Consider the following 21032-nt stretch of genomic DNA (forward strand, 5'->3'; position numbering starts at 1 on the left):
GTGAAGCTTGCAAATAAATGGCCACACAATCCAACATCACGCAGCAATAATTATAAACATTTGTGCCGCGTTGTCGCGACCACATTGAAATGAACGTGTCTTTTTTTGTCTTGTGAATTTGACACAAAAAGTCTAAAAACCTAAACACATCTTAAATGAAACTTATCTTTATTAATAACATAGACAATGGTATCAATTGCAATCCCAGCTTTTGAGAAGGAAAGCAATTTCAGCTTTTTTACGGCGGCGCCAGGAAAAGGGGAAAATTTGCATATTTCATGAAAGTAATTTTAAATCTTTCGAATAACGCCATCCACTCATACATGTTGTTATTATAAACATCGTCGCACGAAAGTATCCGATTTAGATTCTTCTTTTCACAGGCAACTGAGTTATGAGAAGAAAACTAAGTAATGGAATGAACTTTAAAGTTTAATATTTGCGATCTACATCATATGAAAAGCGAACGTGACACAACATACGGCATGATACGGGCTTCCCTTTTGGCCATGTTTACATAAACATCGGCGAGACCCGCACTAATTTGAATACGTTTTTTTTTTCAAATTCCCCGTTACTTCAAGCAAAAACCTCCTTTCATTTATTTCGAACTCCAAAGTGTGCCAAACAGAGCGACTTGTACCTCGAGAATGGGTCTTTTAAATCGGCACGCATAAGGCCGCCTTCATTTATTTACTTAGTATCGCCCCTTTCGTGTACTTCGAGGTCTTCGAGGAGGGATCTTTGAAATCGTGCCTGTGAAAAACTGGACCCATTTTGTCTTCGCAGCCTGATCAGATGGGAACTGATATATTCGTTTCAGTATCTGGCGCGAACGAACTGGATTTTTACAACTTTGCTGGTTAGGGTCACCAGCAACGCAAAATCGGTATTTTGACCGCGCGATTCACTGAAAGACCATTTTTGAGGTGAAAATGGCACAACTTTGAGCGCTTGTAAAATCGATAGTTTTACTCCTATGCGTTTCAAACTTTGGAATCGTGTATTTCAAGAGGTAAATGTTATTAATAAATAAAAACATTTTTCACTTCATAGGCACTTTAATCGAAGTGTTTATCTTGGTGGTCACTGAAGCGCATTCACGTTACTCTAAAATTCGAGTTTAAATAAAGTTCATATTATGTTATTTCTTTTTGTTTGGCTTTCCTTTTCACTAGTTCTAGTGGTTATGCTTTTAAGGCTGCTTCTCATATTATCGCCCGGATCGTTTCTATCGTCTCCGTCACTTCAAACAGTTTTCTTGCGATCGTGGTGATTATATGAGAACATAACACAGACGATCGCTAACGTCTGCGGCGATTGGCCTTTGTCGCCCGTGTTCTATCCATCTAGCTTCTCTTTCCCTTCTTCTCCGTAAAACAGCAATAACTGAGAAGATATCAGGCCATGAGTTTTGCTCTTCCTTCAATGAAGGCAGTTGCGAATTCGAATGACATTGAAGGATAATTAAGCCTAGCAAGTTCTGCACGGTGAAACGGAAACGCCACTAGGCATATGCCATTTCTATGGATTATTCTGGCGCTAGCAAGCTCTGCTCAGTAATAGAGGAACGTGACTTCCCACGCGCTGTCTGTAAGCAATTGTAATTATTCTGGCGCTAGCAAGCTCTGCTCAGTGATAGAGAAACGCAACTTGCCATGCGCTGTCTCTAGGCACTTTAATTTTGCCGTTAGCAAGCTCTGCTCAGTGATAGAGAAACGCCTCTTTGTATGCGCCGTTTCTAGGCAATTTTCTGCGTTAGAAAGCTCTGCTCACTCAACCGTTACCTGTGCGCTGTCATTTTTATTTTTCTGATTAGGACCCGTTTAAAAAAAAGTTAAAAAGGTATTTTTTATTTTTCTATGCGTCCTCACATCTGTTTTGGGAGGATTCACTTGGAATTTAGAAAAAACTTTTCTTATGGTGTGCAAAAAAATATGTTTTATAAGAAATTTTATTGTGAAAACATAAAGTTTTCCTTTAATTGATTCACAACTCCTGCGTGTCGGCAAGTGCATTTATTTTCGCCGTTCGTAAGTGTCAGAATCCAGTGCAGTCGCAAATTGTATAGTTTTAGTTGTATACTTACGGTTAAGTGTAATTTTATTAAAATACTGGTCTGCCAGTCATAAACTGAAAAATCGAAAGTTATATTTAGATTATATTACGAGCAGATGTGTTTTCTTAACAAGTAACTGTTTGGGGCAGTGCGTCATCATGACCAATAGAAAGTCAGTAGACCGCATATTTTACATCCCACTTGGCTTTAATCACAGTCGTCTTTTTCAGTTGAGCTGTTTGTTTGCCACAGAAAGCCAGGTAGGGTGGGTTTGACACGAAATAAATTCACCATTTTAAAGCAATGCTGATGGTTACATTTATTTTCCGCAGGTTTTGATCACTTAAGCAAGGGCGCTTAGAAGAAGAACAAAGGTAGGAAACAATAATTCACTGATCCCACTTGCAATGCTGTAGAAACCGTTTAATTTATGCGTATATTTTCTAGGCATTCGCTGTTTTTAGGAAATATTCTGGCACTAGTAAGTCTTGCTCGGTAATAAAGAAACGCAACTGGGAATGCTCCTTTACTAGATCATGACTAATACACCACACGAGTACTACGAGTAACATACGAGTAACACACAGAACACACGGGTACATACGGCTACATACAGGTAACATACGAGTAGCACACGGATACATACGAGTAACATACAAATACATACGGGTGCATACCAGTTCCTATTTCATTTCACTTTATTTTATCTTATTTTTCATTTTTATTTTATGCTCCCCCGTCTCCGGTCCTCCCCAAGCCGTGAAAATAAGTGAAATAAGTGAAAATATAAAAAGTTACAGACCAAACACGGCCCCCGGAATTATTGATCTGTTTTTACTTTATCATGGCGTGACAGTGAAAACCAGCAATGCTCTTTGTCCGGCCCTTTGCGCTCGCCACGTAATCTTTTTTGGCGGGGAGAGCGATGGAGAAACGCGTTACATCTGCATGACCATTATTTGATTTTTTCAATTATAGATTTGCTACTCGTATGCTACCTGTATGTACCCGTAAGTACTCATATGTTTTGTTTGGTTTACTTATGTTGCACAAAATAAAATTAAAAAATAAAATAGGGTGAAGTGAAATTGGAACTGGTATGCACCCGTATGTGTCCTATGTTACTCGTATGTTACGGGTAAGATTGTAAAGATGAGCTATTGATCTTATAACATTTCAAATTCTTGACTTTTTTTTTACTAGTAAATGGTTTTGTGTCGTACTTTTTCGTTGCGTGACAGTGAAATCCAGCAACACGTTTTGTCCTTAGTGCTCGTCGCGCAACCTTGTTGAGGGAAAGGGGGGTGGGGGAGCATAAAATAAAAATGAAAAATAAGATAAAATAAAGTGAAATGAAATAGGAACTGGTATGCACCCTTATGTATCCGTATGTTATTAGTATGTATCCGTATGTTACTCGTATGTATCCGTATGTTACTCGTATGTATCCGTATGTTACTCGTATGTTACCTGTATGTACCCGTATGTTCCCGTATGTTCCGTGTGTTACTCGTATGTTACCCGTATGTTACTCGTAGTACTCGTGTGGTGTATTAGTCATGATCCCTTTACTAGGCAGTATTCTTGCGCTAGAAAGATCTGCTCATGTTAGACAAACGCCACTAAGCATGCAGTGTTTCTATTCAATATCCTGCTGCTTCCAAGTTCTGCCCATGCAGTATAAAGAAAAGCAACTAGGCATGTGCTGATTGTATATAATATTCTGGCGCTAGCACGTTCTTATAATACATGCTTGAGCGGTTGTGTGTCACTTACTTCCTCAGACAAATTAATATTACATTATGATAAACTAAAATAAACGATATTACATTTGAATAAAATTAAGATTTAAAATTTAAAATCACACATGCGTTTCGGAGTTGTCTGAATCCACAATGCCAAAATTAAGTTTTTTAAATAAGGAGTTCTGCTCGGTGATGCAGAAACGCCACTTGACATATGCCATTTCTATAGATTCAGTTCTTGCGCTAGCAAGCTCTGCTCAGTAACAGAGGAACGTGACTTCCCACGCGCTGTCTGTAGGCAATTATAATTATTCTGACGCTAGCAAGCTCTGCTCAGTAATAGAGGAACGTGACTTCCCACGCGCTGTCTGTAGGCAATTATATTCTGGCGCTAGCAAGCTCTGCTCAGTGATAGAGAAACGCAACTTGCCATGCGCTGTCTCTAGGCACTTTAATTTTGCCGTTAGCAAGCTCTGCTCAGTGATAGAGAAACGCCTCTTTGTATGCGCCGTTTCTAGGCAATTTCCTGCGTTAGAAAGCTCTGCTCAGTCAACTGTTAACTGTGCGCTGTCATTTTTATTTTTCTGATTACGACCCGTTTAAAAAAAAGTTAAAAAGGTACTTTTTATTTTTCTATGCGTCCTCACATCTGTTTTGGGAGGATTCACTTGGAATTTAGAAAAAACATTTCTCATGGTGTGCAAAAAAATATGTTTTTATTAAGAAATTTTACTGTGAAAACATAAAGATTTCCTTTAATTAATTCACAACTCCTGCGTGTCGGCAAGTGCATTTATTTTCGCCGTTCGTAAGTGTCAGAATCCAGTGCAGTCGCAGAATATAACTAATTGTATAGTTTTAGTTGTATACTTACGGTTAAGTGTAATTTTTTTAAAATACGTGTCTGCCAGTCATAAACTGAAAAATTGAAAGTTATATTTAGATTATATTACGAGCAGATGTGTTTTCTTAACAAGTAACTGCTTAGGGCAGTGTGTCATCATGACCAATAGAAAGTCAGTAGACCGCATATTTTACATCCCACTTGGCTTTAACCACAGTCGTCTTTTTCAGTTGAGCTGTATGTTTGCCACAGAAAGCCAGGTAGGATGGGTTAGACACGAAATAAATTCACCATTTTAAAGCAATGCTGATGGTTACATTTATTTTCCGCAGGTTTTGATCACTTAAGCAAGGGCGCTTAGAAGAAGAACAAAGGTAGGAAACAATAATTCACTGATCCCACTGGCAATACTGTAGAAATCGCTTAATTTATGCGTATATTTTTCGCTGTTTTTAGGAAATATTCTGGCACTAGTAAGTTTTGCTCGGTAATAAAGAAACGCAACTGGGAATGCTCCTTTACTGGGCAGTATTCTTGCGCTAGAAAGATCTGCTCATGTTAGACAAACGCCACTAAGCATCCAGTGTTTCTATTCAATATCCTGCTGCTTCCAAGTTCTGCCCATGCAGTATAAAGAAAAGCAACTAGGCATGTGCTGATTGTATATAATATTCTGGCGCCAGCAAATTCTTATAATACATGCTTGAGCGGTTGGGTGTCATTAAATTTCTCAGACAAATTAATATTACATTACTAAAATAAACGATATTACATTTGAATAAAATTAAGATTTAAAAATTAAAATCACACATGCGTTTCGCGATCGGAGTTGTCTGAATCGACAAACTGCCAAAATTAAGTTTTTTAAATAAGGGGTTCTGCTCGGTGATGCAGTAACACCACTTGGCATATGCCATTTCTATGGATTATTCTGGCGCTAGCAAGCTCTGCTCAGTAATATAGGAACGCGACTTCCCACGCGCTGTCTGTAGGCAATTATATTCTGGTGCTAGCAAGCTCTGCTCAGTAATATAGGAACGTGACTTCCCACGCGCTGTCTGTAAGCAATTATATTCTGGCGCTAGCAAGCTCTGCTCAGTGATAGAGAAACGCAACTTGCCATGCGCTGTCTCTAGGCACTTTAATTTTGCCGTTAGCAAGCTCTGCTCAGTGATAGAGAAACGCCTCTTTGTATGCGCCGTTTCTAGGCAATTTCCTGCGTTAGAAAGCTCTGCTCAGTCAACTGTAACTGTGCGCTGTCATTTTTATTTTTCTGATTAGGACCCATTTAAAAAAAGTCAAAAAGGTACTTTTTATTTTTCTATGCGTCCTCACATCTGTTTTGGGAGCATTCACTTGGAATTTAGAAAAAACATTTCTCATGGTGTGCAAAAAAATATGTTTTTATTAAGACATTTTACTGTGAAAACATAAAGAATTCCTTTAATTGATTCACAACTCCTGCGTGTCGGCAAGTGCATTTATTTTCGCCGTTCATAAGTGTCAGAATCCAGTGCAGTTGCAGAATATAACTAATTGTATAGTTTTAGTTGTATACTTACGGTTAAGTGTAATTTTTTTTAAAATTCGGGTCTGCCAGTCATAAACTGAAAAATCGAAAGTTATATTTAGATTATATTACGAGCAGATGTGTTTTCTTAACAAGTAACTGCTTGGGGCAGTGCGTCATCATGACCAATAGAAAGTCAGTAGACCGCATATTTTACATCCCACTTGGTTTTAATCACAGTCGTCATTTTCAGTTGAGCTGTATGTTTGCCACAGAAAGCCAGGTAGGATGGGTTTGACACGAAATAAATTCACCATTTTAAAGCAATGCTGATGTTTACATTTATTTTCCGCAGGTTTCGATCACTTTAGCAAGGGCGCTTAGAAGAAGAACAAAGGTAGGAAACAATAATTCACTGATCCCACTGGCAATACTGTAGAAACCGTTTCATTTATGCGTATATTTTCTAGGCATTCGCTGTTTTTAGGCAATATTCTGGAACTAGTAAGTTTTGCAGAACATACAAAATCACAATTTTGAATACTACAAGGGAAACAAAGAGTCTTTCAAGGCTAACAAAGTCAGGTACGGCTTCAAAATAGAGTTAAATAGAAAAAACTAAGACCGCCTGGTGTCACTAAAACCGAAAATTGCATCTATAAAAAACAACTGCGTATAACTCACAGAAAAATTATATGGAGCATCGAATATAAGTTCAGCATCCAAAAATTTAACAAGCCGAATGTCTTGACATGCTGCTTCCAAGGTCGGTTGTTTCACAATACGAAAGTCCGTATTTTTTTTCTGAGGCTTGAATTATTTTCGACTACTATGTAATAAAAATCTTGTAAAAAAACAAGTCTGAAGTTTCCTGCTCCTCCGTCACCTGCCTCCGTCAGAATAGGACACAAAGGAGCGAAGAGATTCCAATTTATTCGATGATATTCGAAGAACGACCTATATTTCAGAATTTTTTACTGCAAGTAAACAACTCGTAAACAAACAAATGCCAAAAGCTTTCACAAGCGAAGGAATAAAATTCTTTACTTTGAAATGGACGAAAGAAATTACCTTTGTAAAGTCTTCAACTGTAGCCATCTTCGTTTTCTTATGTATAATAAAAACAGAAAATCGAGAAACCATTGCTTTTCACCGGATCGTGTTCTCTTAGACCATACAGACCCTCTATTTTGGTCGAACTATTCTTTTTTTCTCGTTGCTAAATACTTAAAAAAAAAACCGTTGTTAACTAAATTAACTTTTTCTTTTCTGTTTGCGGGATTTTATTAATTTACGAGGTGCTGCAAGCTATTAAAGGTTTGATTCTTGTTTTTGATCCGTGCGACTGAAAAATGTAACTTAAGACGAATTACTTTGTGTCACCGTTGCTCAACACTTTAGAGAATTTAATTGATGTAGATATTGAATGAAATTACTTTTGGGAAGCAAAGCAATTTGAAATAAAAAAAGATTGAACCGAAGTAAGCTTAAACGAAGCAGACACGTATAAAAAAAAACTGGCTCACTGATAAAATTTGATAAAATGCAATGATAAAAATGAAGTTTATAGAACAATTAGATGGCAAATCTTCTATAATATGTTTTGGTGCGAAGAGCCACTGAGTATTGTTACTCGTTGTTTTTTTTTTATGATCGCGAAGGCGTAATCAGTCGTGCTTTTATCTGTGGTGTTTACTTTTGTTTCTTTACAAAACGTTCCATATCATACATCATGTGCTCGTCGAAACCAAAGAAAACATTTTAAACCAAACAATTCTGACATTTCTGTATTTAAATGTACAACAAAGGCGAAGGCAAGAGCTTAAAATTGAAAGTAGCATTTAAAAGGTTAAACAGATTGGAATTTATGGGAATATCCAAGAAGCGACACAACTTCCTTCAAGAGGTATAAACAGATTTTCACAACAAAATGTAAGGATTTTTACCTCATATTTAATTTGGAGAGAGCTTGACAATTCGGCAGGGCAAAGCTTTCACTGAAACCAGCTTACCAGCTCTCTTGGCGGCATACTCCAAAACCACCGACAAGTGAATTATCTACCGTCATGTCAGCGCAATAATTTGTTAGTTCGCCAGAGCAGGAACGATAAACAATGTTTAAACGTTCTCGCTCCTCCTGACTTGTTCAATATCTTAAGTTCAGCTTTCAAATTTTTTCAGATGTTCCTGTTAACCTAAATCATTTGTCATTACTTTTAACGATGTAGAACACTAAGGAAGATATAGAGCGAGGAATGTTACAAAGAAATAATTTCGTCTGGTTGCTTTTTTTACTTCTTTCAACTTACAAAGAGAACAACGCGCCACGCTCTTGCCACTGAGAAAAGGCTCCAATTATCAATTTCAGTCAATTAGGCAGTTAAAAAAATATTAACTTCTAAAGTTTGACTAGTGCCGGCCCCACTCTGTGGTTCTTTTTTATTTAAACTTTTTTTGTAAAAAAAATTTTTTTTTTTTTTTTTTTTTTTTTTTTTTTTAATTTTTTTTTTTTTTTAAAAAAATTTTTTTTTAAACGCCAATATCGCCCCCCCCCAAAAAAACCGCTCTTCGAAATATCTCGTAACCAAATGCGAAATCTTACATGTAGACACATGTAAGATACAACAAGAATGTGATATCTTCTTTCCAAGCGGTCTGAAATTAAATGTAGGTGCCGCTAATGTGCTTTTGTGTTAATTATTTATCCCAATTGGTAACAGCTAGTCTAGTCTGCAGTGAGCCTTTGTAATTTTTCTGAACATTGGCGTTCCTAATTTATATGAAATTTAAACCCGACATAGGTGCTTATACCGCTAGCAACCATTTGAGTGTTAATAAGCACACTCTGTTATTTAACCAAGACCTTGGCTATAGACCCGGCACAGTCCCACCCAGTTAAAAATCTTTTTTGTTTGTTACCTTTTTCAGACATGGCCGCTCAACAATGGATTGTGTTTTTCACTTTACTTGTCAGTCTGTGTACTTTTAAAGCGGAAGTCACACCTTCTGGTGTGTGTAATAGGGAAATCATTAAGCAGTTACAGGAAACTATAGATGCTCTTGAGAACTGCGATTGTTATGGTAAGTCTCTTAATATGTCCTTTAAAGGTAGCGAAAAGGAAACAAAATCGACTAAGTTTTAGCTGGGAAATTCAAAGTAGCCACTGAGCACATAGTTCATTTTTAAAATTACGGAAGAAACGTCAAGAAAGGGGGGGGGGGGCTGGCATCCATTCCCCCCCCCCTTGTATGTTCGTGCGTTAATGATTTTTTAGAGGCCTCTTTGCAATGGTTACTTTTATTTTAAATGTTTTATTGTTCAGGCAGTTTATATCTATGAGTTTATGTGATTGCTTTATATACTGTAGTTGTCAGTTACGTCATAAGAATGATCCCAAGGGATGAGTGAGACATCTACTGAAAAGTTTAACATACAAAATGAAACCTCTGTGGTCCCCTGATCTTTTATGTTGTGATCATGACGTCACCTCAACTTTAATTAATCTTTAGGGAACTGACACCCCTAGCAGCTTATTTTAAAGTTAAAACCAAAAAACATTGCAACAGGCAGGATTAAACAAAGGAAAAAGGGACAACAAATACGTGATGAGCGCTTTTTTTAAATTTCATTGTGTTTTAAAATGAGTACTAATTGCTTTAATTGAAATTTAAGATACACCTAAAAGCTGTGCTGAGCTGTACAAATCTGGTAAAACATGCAGCGGTGTTTATACAATCGACCCTGACGGTTCAGGTGCCTTTGATGTGTTCTGTGACCAAACAACAGCCGGTGGGGGGTGGACAGTGTTCCAGAAGAGACTAAACGGCTCCGTTGATTTTTATCGCGACTGGGCTGACTACAAGAACGGCTTTGGTGACCTGAATGGCGAGTTTTGGTTGGGACTAGACAAAATATATCGCCTGACCAACAGTGACACTTACAAGCTTCGGGTGGATCTAGACGACTGGGAAGGAGAAACCAAATATGCCGAGTACGACACGTTTGCAGTCTCGGATGAGGCATCTAAGTACGAGCTGAGTCTTGGATCATATTCAGGTACCTCAGATACAGATTATGCATTCCATTCCGTTCCATTCCTTTACATTACATTTCATTGTAAAACAGTACAGTGCATTAATGTTACACAATATTTTGTTACACATTACACTGAAGTGGAGAGGGGATGGAAGAAGGTGCAAATCGCGTTTGCCAGCCTTAAATTTATCGCCAATTCCATTACCATCATCTTTCTCATCGTCATCATCATCGTCGTCGTCGTCACATCGTTATCATCGTCATCATCGTTGTCACACCAAACAACAAAACCACTACCACCACTACCAAGCTCTGTTAACGTCTGTCCGTCTAGGAAATTTATGAGAAGACAAAAACAGATTGTGTGATTTTCAGTGTATGTAGAGTCCTCGAGTCGTGAATATATGCTAACCGCCACCACAGTTCCTTGATAATATGATTTTGTGCCATTTTATTCTATCCCAATTCAATCGGCTTGCAGTTCAAGTGAGTGGAATGTTTGATTCATAAAAATCATAGCAAACGAAAAGAAAAGGAAAAGATTGAGAACAAAAACAATTTACACTGGGCCTAAGACTTAAATTTGACATAAGGCAAACCTCGTCGTCGTAATTTATCTGAGGTGGGAATGTACTCGTCCTTGTCATTATTGTCTGAGTTGAGAATCTGCAAACAGTATTTTTGTATTCTTTCTTCTGTTATACCTTATACCATTATACCTATGGTGTGGTGGGGTAAATAGGCTAGGAGTATGCGAATCATTGAAACAGTTCATAAACCTTGCATGTGCATGTGTGGAGCACAGAGTCCTTTGGTGAATTGATGATGACAGTTTACAGAAAGAGCGAGAAAAGAAGGATTCATCACGAAGACTTAAAATCAAGAAGGGACGAACTAACAAATTAACAACAAATATAAATCTACACGTCAGGGGGGACGCAACTTCCGATACATTTTCTTTAATGAAATCTGAACGATGTCGCAACTTGCAAAGCAAACATTGGGGCGGTAGTCATCAGGTACTTAAACCCTATTCAGACCGGGTTTTTTGGACCTTTTCTGACTGGGGGTGGGCTTCGGAAGCCCCCCTATGTAACTCCCAGAATATTTAAGTTATTTGAAACTTATAGGGTATTTTGTATGTCGGAACATCTTTCTTTTGGTATACGTCACGTGGGATGGTGACGTCACATCACGTGAAAATTACATCATGATGTCAAAACCGCCGCCATCTTGGATCCGCCATCTTGGATTTCAAAATTTTTCCAAAATGCCAATAAACCACCCAAAATTACTGCAAAGTACGCAAAAACAATAAAAATGTGCTTTAAACCCGTAAAAATGTAAAAAATAATTCCATTTAAGTTGATTTTCATTAACAGAAACACGCAAAATTACAAATTTGGGAAAACATGCCTGTCAAAATGCCGTTGCTTTGGTGATGTCAAGTTCATGACAAATCATCTAATTCTACCAAATTATTGCCAGATAAATTTTAGGAAAACTCAGAAAGTTTGACAGCGTTTGGTTAAATCTTAAAAAAGTTATAAGAGTTCAAAGTCAGCGTGGGCCTCAAAAGCCCCCCCCCCCCCCCGGGTCTGAATAGGGTTAAAGGGGCATGAGTAGACTCTCTCTTCCTGAGCTTGCCAAAAAAATTTCAACAACAACAATATGGCGGCCAGCGGGAGAGTTTGATAATGTTCCTTTAATATAGAAGTTGAATAATTTTTTTCCAGTTGGGTCTTTAAAGCGGGGAGGAAAATGTCTTTGGAAAGGTTCTTGTAATCAACATGCGGTGATTGGTGTAAAATCAAACCATAACGGCAATGGCAACGAAAACGTGGCTATTAAAATTTCCGCGTGCAGGTTACCTCGGTGTGGAATGTCGTTGTGGTTTGGAGCTATCGTTTTCCCTGCTGTAGTGTTACGCGGTATTTTGTTGCCTTGGTGTTTATTTGTTTTACGTCACTGGTGAGTTCCACGTGCGTTGCAAATTGTGGTAAATTCATTTACTGTACAGCGTTAAAAAGTAAAGACAATGCAACAAATTCTGCGTCTTTTGACAATGGGACGACGACGAATTTTTGGATTTGAACCATGCGTTTACATTTTTAGCGAAGATGTTTCTGTCCCCTTTACAAACACTGAATGCAATCACAGCACCGCTGTCGTGGTTGCTCCCATTTCGCTGGAAAAGGCGGTCTGCTGCCGCAGCATCAAAAAACCGCTGACTAAGAAGTGAATGTATCGCGTTGAAAGTTGTGAGAACATGATTATTCGGTCCCAGAGTGGCTCCTTTCTTACGCCCATTCCCTCCCCTGCTACACGTCATGATGAATGATTGTCAACGAAAAATCGCATATTGTTTTCATACCTTTGAATTTATCTCTTGGCATACTGTTTGGGTTAAAAAGAGTTTGACATAGAGGAACGAGGTGCACCAAAATAATCGTGGTCGTCGTCGTAGTAGTAGTAGTAGCAGTAGCAGTAGCAGTAGCAGTAGCAGTAGCAGTAGCAGTAGCAGTAGCAGTAGCAGTAGCAGTAGCAGTAGCAGTAGCAGTAGCAGTAGTAGTAGTAGCAGCAGCAGCAGCAGCAGCAGCAGTAGCAGTCGTCGTCGTCGTCGTGGTCGTCGTCGTAGTAGTAGCAGTAGCAGTAGCAGTAGCAGTAGCAGTAGCAGTAGCAGTAGCAGTAGCAGTAGCAGTAGCAGTAGCAGTAGCAGTAGCAGTAGCAGTAGTAGTAGTAGCAGCAGCAGCAACAGCTGTAGCAGCAGCAGTAGCAGCAGCCATATCGTTATATCGGGAGTTCCGATATAACGATTCCCCGATATAACGATATAATTTTACTGCTCCCTTGGCATATCGTTAAATCGGGGTTCCACTTATATTGCGTTCCATGCACGGAGTTAAAAGCTTTTCAACAAGCACCTGTTATTCCTTGAGTGTTCTGGCTGCTAAGACGTGGCAGGAATTTACAAGGCTTATATTGTCATTGGGGATCACACACACCCTTACATCACGTTCTAGTCATTGTCATTGGATTTAGAAGAGGACTTTTCCATAGAAGAACGTGTCTAAAATTGCTCAAAGATTAGTGCGGTGAAGAATAAGGGTTTTCTCGGACGCCGAAAAAACAACGGCTAAGAAAACACGTTAATCCGTTAGCTTAATTGCAGATTCATAAGCCGTTTTGTAATTAACAATGAGAGATAATGTCAACCCGTTACCTCCATGAGTAGTAGTCGATCTTGTTCCCAGAGTTTTGACTTTACAATATTTCACTTTTTGTTTAGTTTTTTTTTTTATTTTAGAGATAGATTGACCTTAATAGTTACACCCCTCTGTTACAGATCTGGTTAAATCGTACCTGGTGGGTTATTTTGCTGTTAAATTCGTTAGTTTAATTGTAGATTCATAACGTTCTCGCGAGCTTTTTTGACTAGCCTTACAAACTAAGAAATGGATATCTATAGAAACGTAGCCAATACCTAGCTAGTGTTTAGCCTATATTTTTTCTTCCTATTACGGGGTTTTTACAATGAACAATGGCAGATAATGTCAACCCGCTACCTCAATGAGTAGTAGTCGATCATGTTCGCGGCGTTTTCACTCTACAATATTTCACTTTTTGTTTAGTTTTAATGACTTTAATTTTAGAGATAGATTGACCTTAATAGTTAAATTGATATTTACTGATATTTCAAGATACGCGAAGCTGTTATATCAACCAAAAGATGAGTTTTACTGAAATTGTAGAAGTGAAAGGTACATTGAACATCAATTGTTTGCCATGTGCTGTCTTTAAAGCAAACACCCAGCTATTTTAACTTGGTTGCAAGTTGGAATTGAATACGTATTCTCAGTGGATTAGGATGGGCATTTTTTGAAGATAAATTGTTTACAAAACCTTTGAGGGTAACGATAAACAATCTCGAGAGCAGTTTTTTTGGTTTTGCTTTTATTTGTCTTTCACTCGCAGTAGTGTTTATTTAAGCTATAAGCCTTCTTTATATAACCTATACACGTATGAACAAATGATGAACCTTGGCAATGATTGTTTCACTCATTTTTGCCGAAACGTCAGGGAGAGTTTAAGAAGACTACCTTTAGTTAGGTGAGAGACTTGAACAAGTAAAATCATACCCTGTTGGAAAAAAATACGGGCAGACGTATTGAGAAACCAAGGTCCAAGTTAAAAGCATTTCAACAAGAACCTGTTATTGCTTGAATGGCTTAACTGCTGAGAGGTGGCAGTGATGGAGTTTACAGTGGTTATTATTCCGGAGGTTCATCAACTGAGACCACATTTAAGTCATTTATTATAGATTTGGAAATTGTAACAAATTAAGGATGTACGAAACTTTTTTGTGAAACGGATAACGTAAATTTCACAACTAAAAAATACCGGGCACCTTATTACTTTTAATGCGTTAAATGCACCGAGTTAAAAGCTAGTAGCAGTAGTAGTCGTCGTAGTAGCAGTAGCAGCAGCAGCAGTAGCAGTAGCCATTTATTCATTTCTGTTGCCTTTGTTGTTTTCCGGTGAATATCCAATAACTCATATTGATCTGAAAGATATTGCCGAGTACGTCAAACAAATTTTAAAGGAAAAGATGGGTAAGGATTATTAATTGATAGGCTGTCAGAATGCTTGGTTTTTGTGTTTCGCTGATAAGCATTAGCAACTGTAGGTCTGAAGTTGAGCAGCAGCAGCAGCAGCAGCATTAGCAGGAGCAGTAGCAGTAGCAGCAGCAGGTGCAGTAGCAGTAGTAGTAGTCGTAGTAGCAGAAGCAGCAGCAGCAGTAGCAGCAGTAGTAGTAGTCGTAGTAGCAGTAACAGTAGCAGCAGCAGCAGCAGCAGCAGCAGCAGCAGCAGCAGCATTAGCAGGAGCAGTAGCAGTAGCAGCAGCAGGTGCAGTAGCAGTAGTAGTAGTCGTAGTAGCAGTAGCAGCAGCAGCAGTAGCAGCAGTAGTAGTAGTCGTAGTAGCAGTAACAGTAGCAGCAGTAGCAGTAGCAGCAGCAGCAGCAGCAGCAGCAGTAGCAGTCGTCGTCGTCGTCGTGGTCGTCGTCGTAGTAGTAGTAGTAGCAGTAGCAGTAGCAGTAGCAGTAGCAGTAGCAGTAGCAGTAGCAGTAGCAGTAGTAGCAGCAGCAGCAGCAGCAGCAGTAGCAGTCGTCGTCGTCGTCGTGGTCGTCGTCGTAGTAGTAGCAGTAGCAGTAGCAGTAGCAGTAGCAGTAGCAGTAGCAGTAGCAGTAGCAGTAGCAGTAGCAGTAGCAGTAGCAGTAGCAGTAGCAGTAGCAGTAGCAGAAGCAGTAGCAGTAGTAGTAGTAGCAGCAGCAGCAACAGCTGTAGCAGCAGCAGTAGCAGCAGCCATATCGTTATATCGGGAGTTCCGATATAACGATTCCCCGATATAACGATATAATTTTACTGCTCCCTTGGCATATCGTTAAATCGGGGTTCCACTTATATTGCGTTCCATGCACGGAGTTAAAAGCTTTTCAACAAGCACCTGTTATTCCTTGAGTGTTCTGGCTGCTAAGACGTGGCAGGAATTTACAAGGCTTATATTGTCATTGGGGATCACACACACCCTTACATCACGTTCTAGTCATTGTCATTGGATTTAGAAGAGGACTTTTCCATAGAAGAACGTGTCTAAAATTGCTCAAAGATTAGTGCGGTGAAGAATAAGGGTTTTCTCGGACGCCGAAAAAACAACGGCTAAGAAAACACGTTAATCCGTTAGCTTAATTGCAGATTCATAAGCCGTTTTGTAATTAACAATGAGAGATAATGTCAACCCGCTACCTCCATGAGTAGTAGTCGATCTTGTTCCCAGAGTTTTGACTTTACAATATTTCACTTTTTGTTTAGTTTTTTTTTTATTTTAGAGATAGATTGACCTTAATAGTTACACCCCTCTGTTACAGATCTGGTTAAATCGTACCTGGTGGGTTATTTTGCTGTTAAATTCGTTAGTTTAATTGTAGATTCATAACGTTCTCGCGAGCTTTTTTGACTAGCCTTACAAACTAAGAAATGGATATCTATAGAAACGTAGCCAATACCTAGCTAGTGTTTAGCCTATATTTTTTCTTCCTATTACGGGGTTTTTACAATGAACAATGGCAGATAATGTCAACCCGCTACCTCAATGAGTAGTAGTCGATCATGTTCGCGGCGTTTTCACTCTACAATATTTCACTTTTTGTTTAGTTTTAATGACTTTAATTTTAGAGATAGATTGACCTTAATAGTTAAATTGATATTTACTGATATTTCAAGATACGCGAAGCTGTTATATCAACCAAAAGATGAGTTTTACTGAAATTGTAGAAGTGAAAGGTACATTGAACATCAATTGTTTGCCATGTGCTGTCTTTAAAGCAAACACCCAGCTATTTTAACTTGGTTGCAAGTTGGAATTGAATACGTATTCTCAGTGGATTAGGATGGGCATTTTTTGAAGATAAATTGTTTACAAAACCTTTGAGGGTAACGATAAACAATCTCGAGAGCAGTTTTTTTGGTTTTGCTTTTATTTGTCTTTCACTCGCAGTAGTGTTTATTTAAGCTATAAGCCTTCTTTATATAACCTATACACGTATGAACAAATGATGAACCTTGGCAATGATTGTTTCACTCATTTTTGCCGAAACGTCAGGGAGAGTTTAAGAAGACTACCTTTAGTTAGGTGAGAGACTTGAACAAGTAAAATCATACCCTGTTGGAAAAAAATACGGGCAGACGTATTGAGAAACCAAGGTCCAAGTTAAAAGCATTTCAACAAGAACCTGTTATTGCTTGAATGGCTTAACTGCTGAGAGGTGGCAGTGATGGAGTTTACAGTGGTTATTATTCCGGAGGTTCATCAACTGAGACCACATTTAAGTCATTTATTATAGATTTGGAAATTGTAACAAATTAAGGATGTACGAAACTTTTTTGTGAAACGGATAACGTAAATTTCACAACTAAAAAATACCGGGCACCTTATTACTTTTAATGCGTTAAATGCACCGAGTTAAAAGCTAGTAGCAGTAGTAGTCGTCGTAGTAGCAGTAGCAGCAGCAGCAGTAGCAGTAGCCATTTATTCATTTCTGTTGCCTTTGTTGTTTTCCGGTGAATATCCAATAACTCATATTGATCTGAAAGATATTGCCGAGTACGTCAAACAAATTTTAAAGGAAAAGATGGGTAAGGATTATTAATTGATAGGCTGTCAGAATGCTTGGTTTTTGTGTTTCGCTGATAAGCCTTAGCAACTGTAGGTCTGAAGTTGAGCAGCAGCAGCAGCAGCAGCATTAGCAGGAGCAGTAGCAGTAGCAGCAGCAGGTGCAGTAGCAGTAGTAGTAGTCGTAGTAGCAGTAGCAGCAGCAGCAGTAGCAGCAGTAGTAGTAGTCGTAGTAGCAGTAACAGTAGCAGCAGTAGCAGCAGCAGCAGCAGCAGCAGTAGCAGTCGTCGTCGTCGTCGTGGTCGTCGTCGTAGTAGTAGTAGTAGCAGTAGCAGTAGCAGTAGCAGTAGCAGTAGCAGTAGCAGTAGCAGTAGCAGTAGCAGTAGCAGTAGCAGTAGCAGTAGCAGTAGCAGTAGCAGTAGTAGTAGTAGCAGCAGCAGCAGCAGCAGCAGCAGTAGCAGTCGTCGTCGTCGTCGTGGTCGTCGTCGTAGTAGTAGCAGTAGCAGTAGCAGTAGCAGTAGCAGTAGCAGTAGCAGTAGCAGTAGCAGTAGCAGTAGCAGTAGCAGTAGCAGTAGCAGTAGCAGTAGCAGTAGCAGTAGCAGAAGCAGTAGCAGTAGTAGTAGTAGCAGCAGCAGCAACAGCTGTAGCAGCAGCAGTAGCAGCAGCCATATCGTTATATCGGGAGTTCCGATATAACGATTCCCCGATATAACGATATAATTTTACTGCTCCCTTGGCATATCGTTAAATCGGGGTTCCACTTATATTGCGTTCCATGCACGGAGTTAAAAGCTTTTCAACAAGCACCTGTTATTCCTTGAGTGTTCTGGCTGCTAAGACGTGGCAGGAATTTACAAGGCTTATATTGTCATTGGGGATCACACACACCCTTACATCACGTTCTAGTCATTGTCATTGGATTTAGAAGAGGACTTTTCCATAGAAGAACGTGTCTAAAATTGCTCAAAGATTAGTGCGGTGAAGAATAAGGGTTTTCTCGGACGCCGAAAAAACAACGGCTAAGAAAACACGTTAATCCGTTAGCTTAATTGCAGATTCATAAGCCGTTTTGTAATTAACAATGAGAGATAATGTCAACCCGCTACCTCCATGAGTAGTAGTCGATCTTGTTCCCAGAGTTTTGACTTTACAATATTTCACTTTTTGTTTAGTTTTTTTTATTTTAGAGATAGATTGACCTTAATAGTTACACCCCTCTGTTACAGATCTGGTTAAATCGTACCTGGTGGGTTATTTTGCTGTTAAATTCGTTAGTTTAATTGTAGATTCATAACGTTCTCGCGAGCTTTTTTGACTAGCCTTACAAACTAAGAAATGGATATCTATAGAAACGTAGCCAATACCTAGCTAGTGTTTAGCCTATATTTTTTCTTCCTATTACGGGGTTTTTACAATGAACAATGGCAGATAATGTCAACCCGCTACCTCAATGAGTAGTAGTCGATCATGTTCGCGGCGTTTTCACTCTACAATATTTCACTTTTTGTTTAGTTTTAATGACTTTAATTTTAGAGATAGATTGACCTTAATAGTTAAATTGATATTTACTGATATTTCAAGATACGCGAAGCTGTTATATCAACCAAAAGATGAGTTTTACTGAAATTGTAGAAGTGAAAGGTACATTGAACATCAATTGTTTGCCATGTGCTGTCTTTAAAGCAAACACCCAGCTATTTTAACTTGGTTGCAAGTTGGAATTGAATACGTATTCTCAGTGGATTAGGATGGGCATTTTTTGAAGATAAATTGTTTACAAAACCTTTGAGGGTAACGATAAACAATCTCGAGAGCAGTTTTTTTGGTTTTGCTTTTATTTGTCTTTCACTCGCAGTAGTGTTTATTTAAGCTATAAGCCTTCTTTTTATAACCTATACACGTATGAACAAATGATGAACCTTGGCAATGATTGTTTCACTCATTTTTGCCGAAACGTCAGGGAGAGTTTAAGAAGACTACCTTTAGTTAGGTGAGAGACTTGAACAAGTAAAATCATACCCTGTTGGAAATAAATACGGACAGACGTATTGAGAAACCAAGGTCCAAGTTAAAAGCATTTCAACAAGAACCTGTTATTGCGTGAATGGCTTAACTGCTGAGCTGAGAGGTGGCAGTGATGGAGTTTACAGTGGTTATTATTCGGGAGGTTCATCAACTGAGATCACATTTAAGTCATTTACTAGATTTGGAAAAGGAAACAAGAATGTACGAAACTTTTTTTAAAAGGGATAACATAAATTTCACAACTGTAAAATACCGGGCACCTTATTACTTATAATGCGTTCCATGCACCGAGTTAAAAGCTTTTCAACAAGCACCTGTTATTGCTTGAGTGTTCTGGCTGCTAAGACGTGGCAGTGATGGAATTTACAAGGCTTGTATTGTCATAGGGGATCACACTCTTACATCACGTTGTAGTCATTGTCATTGGATTTAGAAGAGGACTTTTCTATAGAAGAAGGTGTCTAAATTGCTCAAAGGTTAGTGCGGAGAAGAATAAGGGTTTTCTCGGACGCCGAGAAAACAACGGCTAAGGAAACACGTTAATCCGTTAGCTTAATTGCAGATTCATAAGCCGTTTTGCAATTAACAATGGGAGATAATGTCAACCCGTTACCTCCATGAGTTGTAGTCGATCCTTTTCGCGGAGTTTTGACTCTACAATATTTCACGCTTTGTTTAGTTTTTTTATTTTAGAGATAGATTGACCTTAATAGTTACACCCCTCTGTTACAGACCTGGTTAAATCGTACCTGGTGGGTTATTGGGGATGCCTAAGGGCATCCCTCGTTGTTTTCAGGGTACGTGTGTATTTCCCTTGGGAGTGAGGAAAATTAGATTAACAACCGAAATAACCAATAACAGCATCATATAGTGGTCTCTTGGGTGTTGGGCAAACCGGTTTTGGCAAGGTTCGGTTAAATTGTGAGGAATTGAGGAAAATAGGTTTTGATGCGGAAGACAAGGAAATTAGTCAAATGCATGAGCTCGAGGATGACTGGTTTTGCAAGTTGATTGATCGATTGTTTCTATTTTCGTGTTCATCTATCTCTGCGTCCCTTGCATCAGGAGTGCGGTCAAAAGCACGGTAAGCCTGGCAAAGCCCGGCCTGGCCGGGCTTTCCGGCCTTTATGCCAAGCTTGCCAGGAAAGCGTGGCCTGGGAAAGCGTGGCAACCATGGCCAAGGCCAGGCTTTCGTGGCCTCCCTGGCCATTAAAGCCCGGCTTTCCTGGCTATGAAAGTTTTATGCCCCTTTATGCCGGACTTGCCAGGAAAGCGCGGCCCTTGAAAAGTGAAATGCTGATTAAATAAATTGGGAAATAAATTTTTAGCTTTCTGGAGTTCAAAGAAATTCTTCGGATTTCTGTAGGAGCTTATTCTCAAATTAAATACTCAACTCGTGTATTCAAATGAATACCAATTTTAAGCCTTGGATTTCTGCCATTGAATTTTTGGAAATCCCAACCTCAAACAAAAAATGAGCATTATTTCACAGCAAAACATTGCTTACCGAGATTGAGATAACACGTTTTAGACCGCGGAGTCCATTTTGCATTCTCACCAGTATCGCCTGCATCGCAAATGAAGTAAGGCTTTCCACCCTTCGAATTCTCGAAAACCTTGGCGGATGAACTGACCACTCGATG

At 39.0% G+C, this 21032-nt stretch overlaps 1 pseudogene across 1 annotated transcript; it reads left to right on the plus strand.

Annotated features, from left to right (window-relative positions):
- Positions 1-1439: 1439 nt before the first annotated feature.
- LOC144642143 (angiopoietin-related protein 7 pseudogene) lies at positions 1440-10704 on the plus strand (annotated as a pseudogene). The gene is made up of 7 exons (XR_013568704.1): positions 1440-2319; positions 2392-2433; positions 4981-5022; positions 6514-6555; positions 9087-9239; positions 9832-10215; positions 10676-10704. The product of XR_013568704.1 is annotated as an angiopoietin-related protein 7 pseudogene (transcript).
- Positions 10705-21032: the final 10328 nt, after the last annotated feature.

The sequence above is a fragment of the Oculina patagonica genome, chromosome 2 (genome assembly GCF_052425735.1).
Source record: "Oculina patagonica isolate OP01 chromosome 2, crgOcupat, whole genome shotgun sequence".
In the NCBI taxonomy this organism is placed as follows: Eukaryota; Metazoa; Cnidaria; class Anthozoa; order Scleractinia; family Oculinidae; genus Oculina; species Oculina patagonica.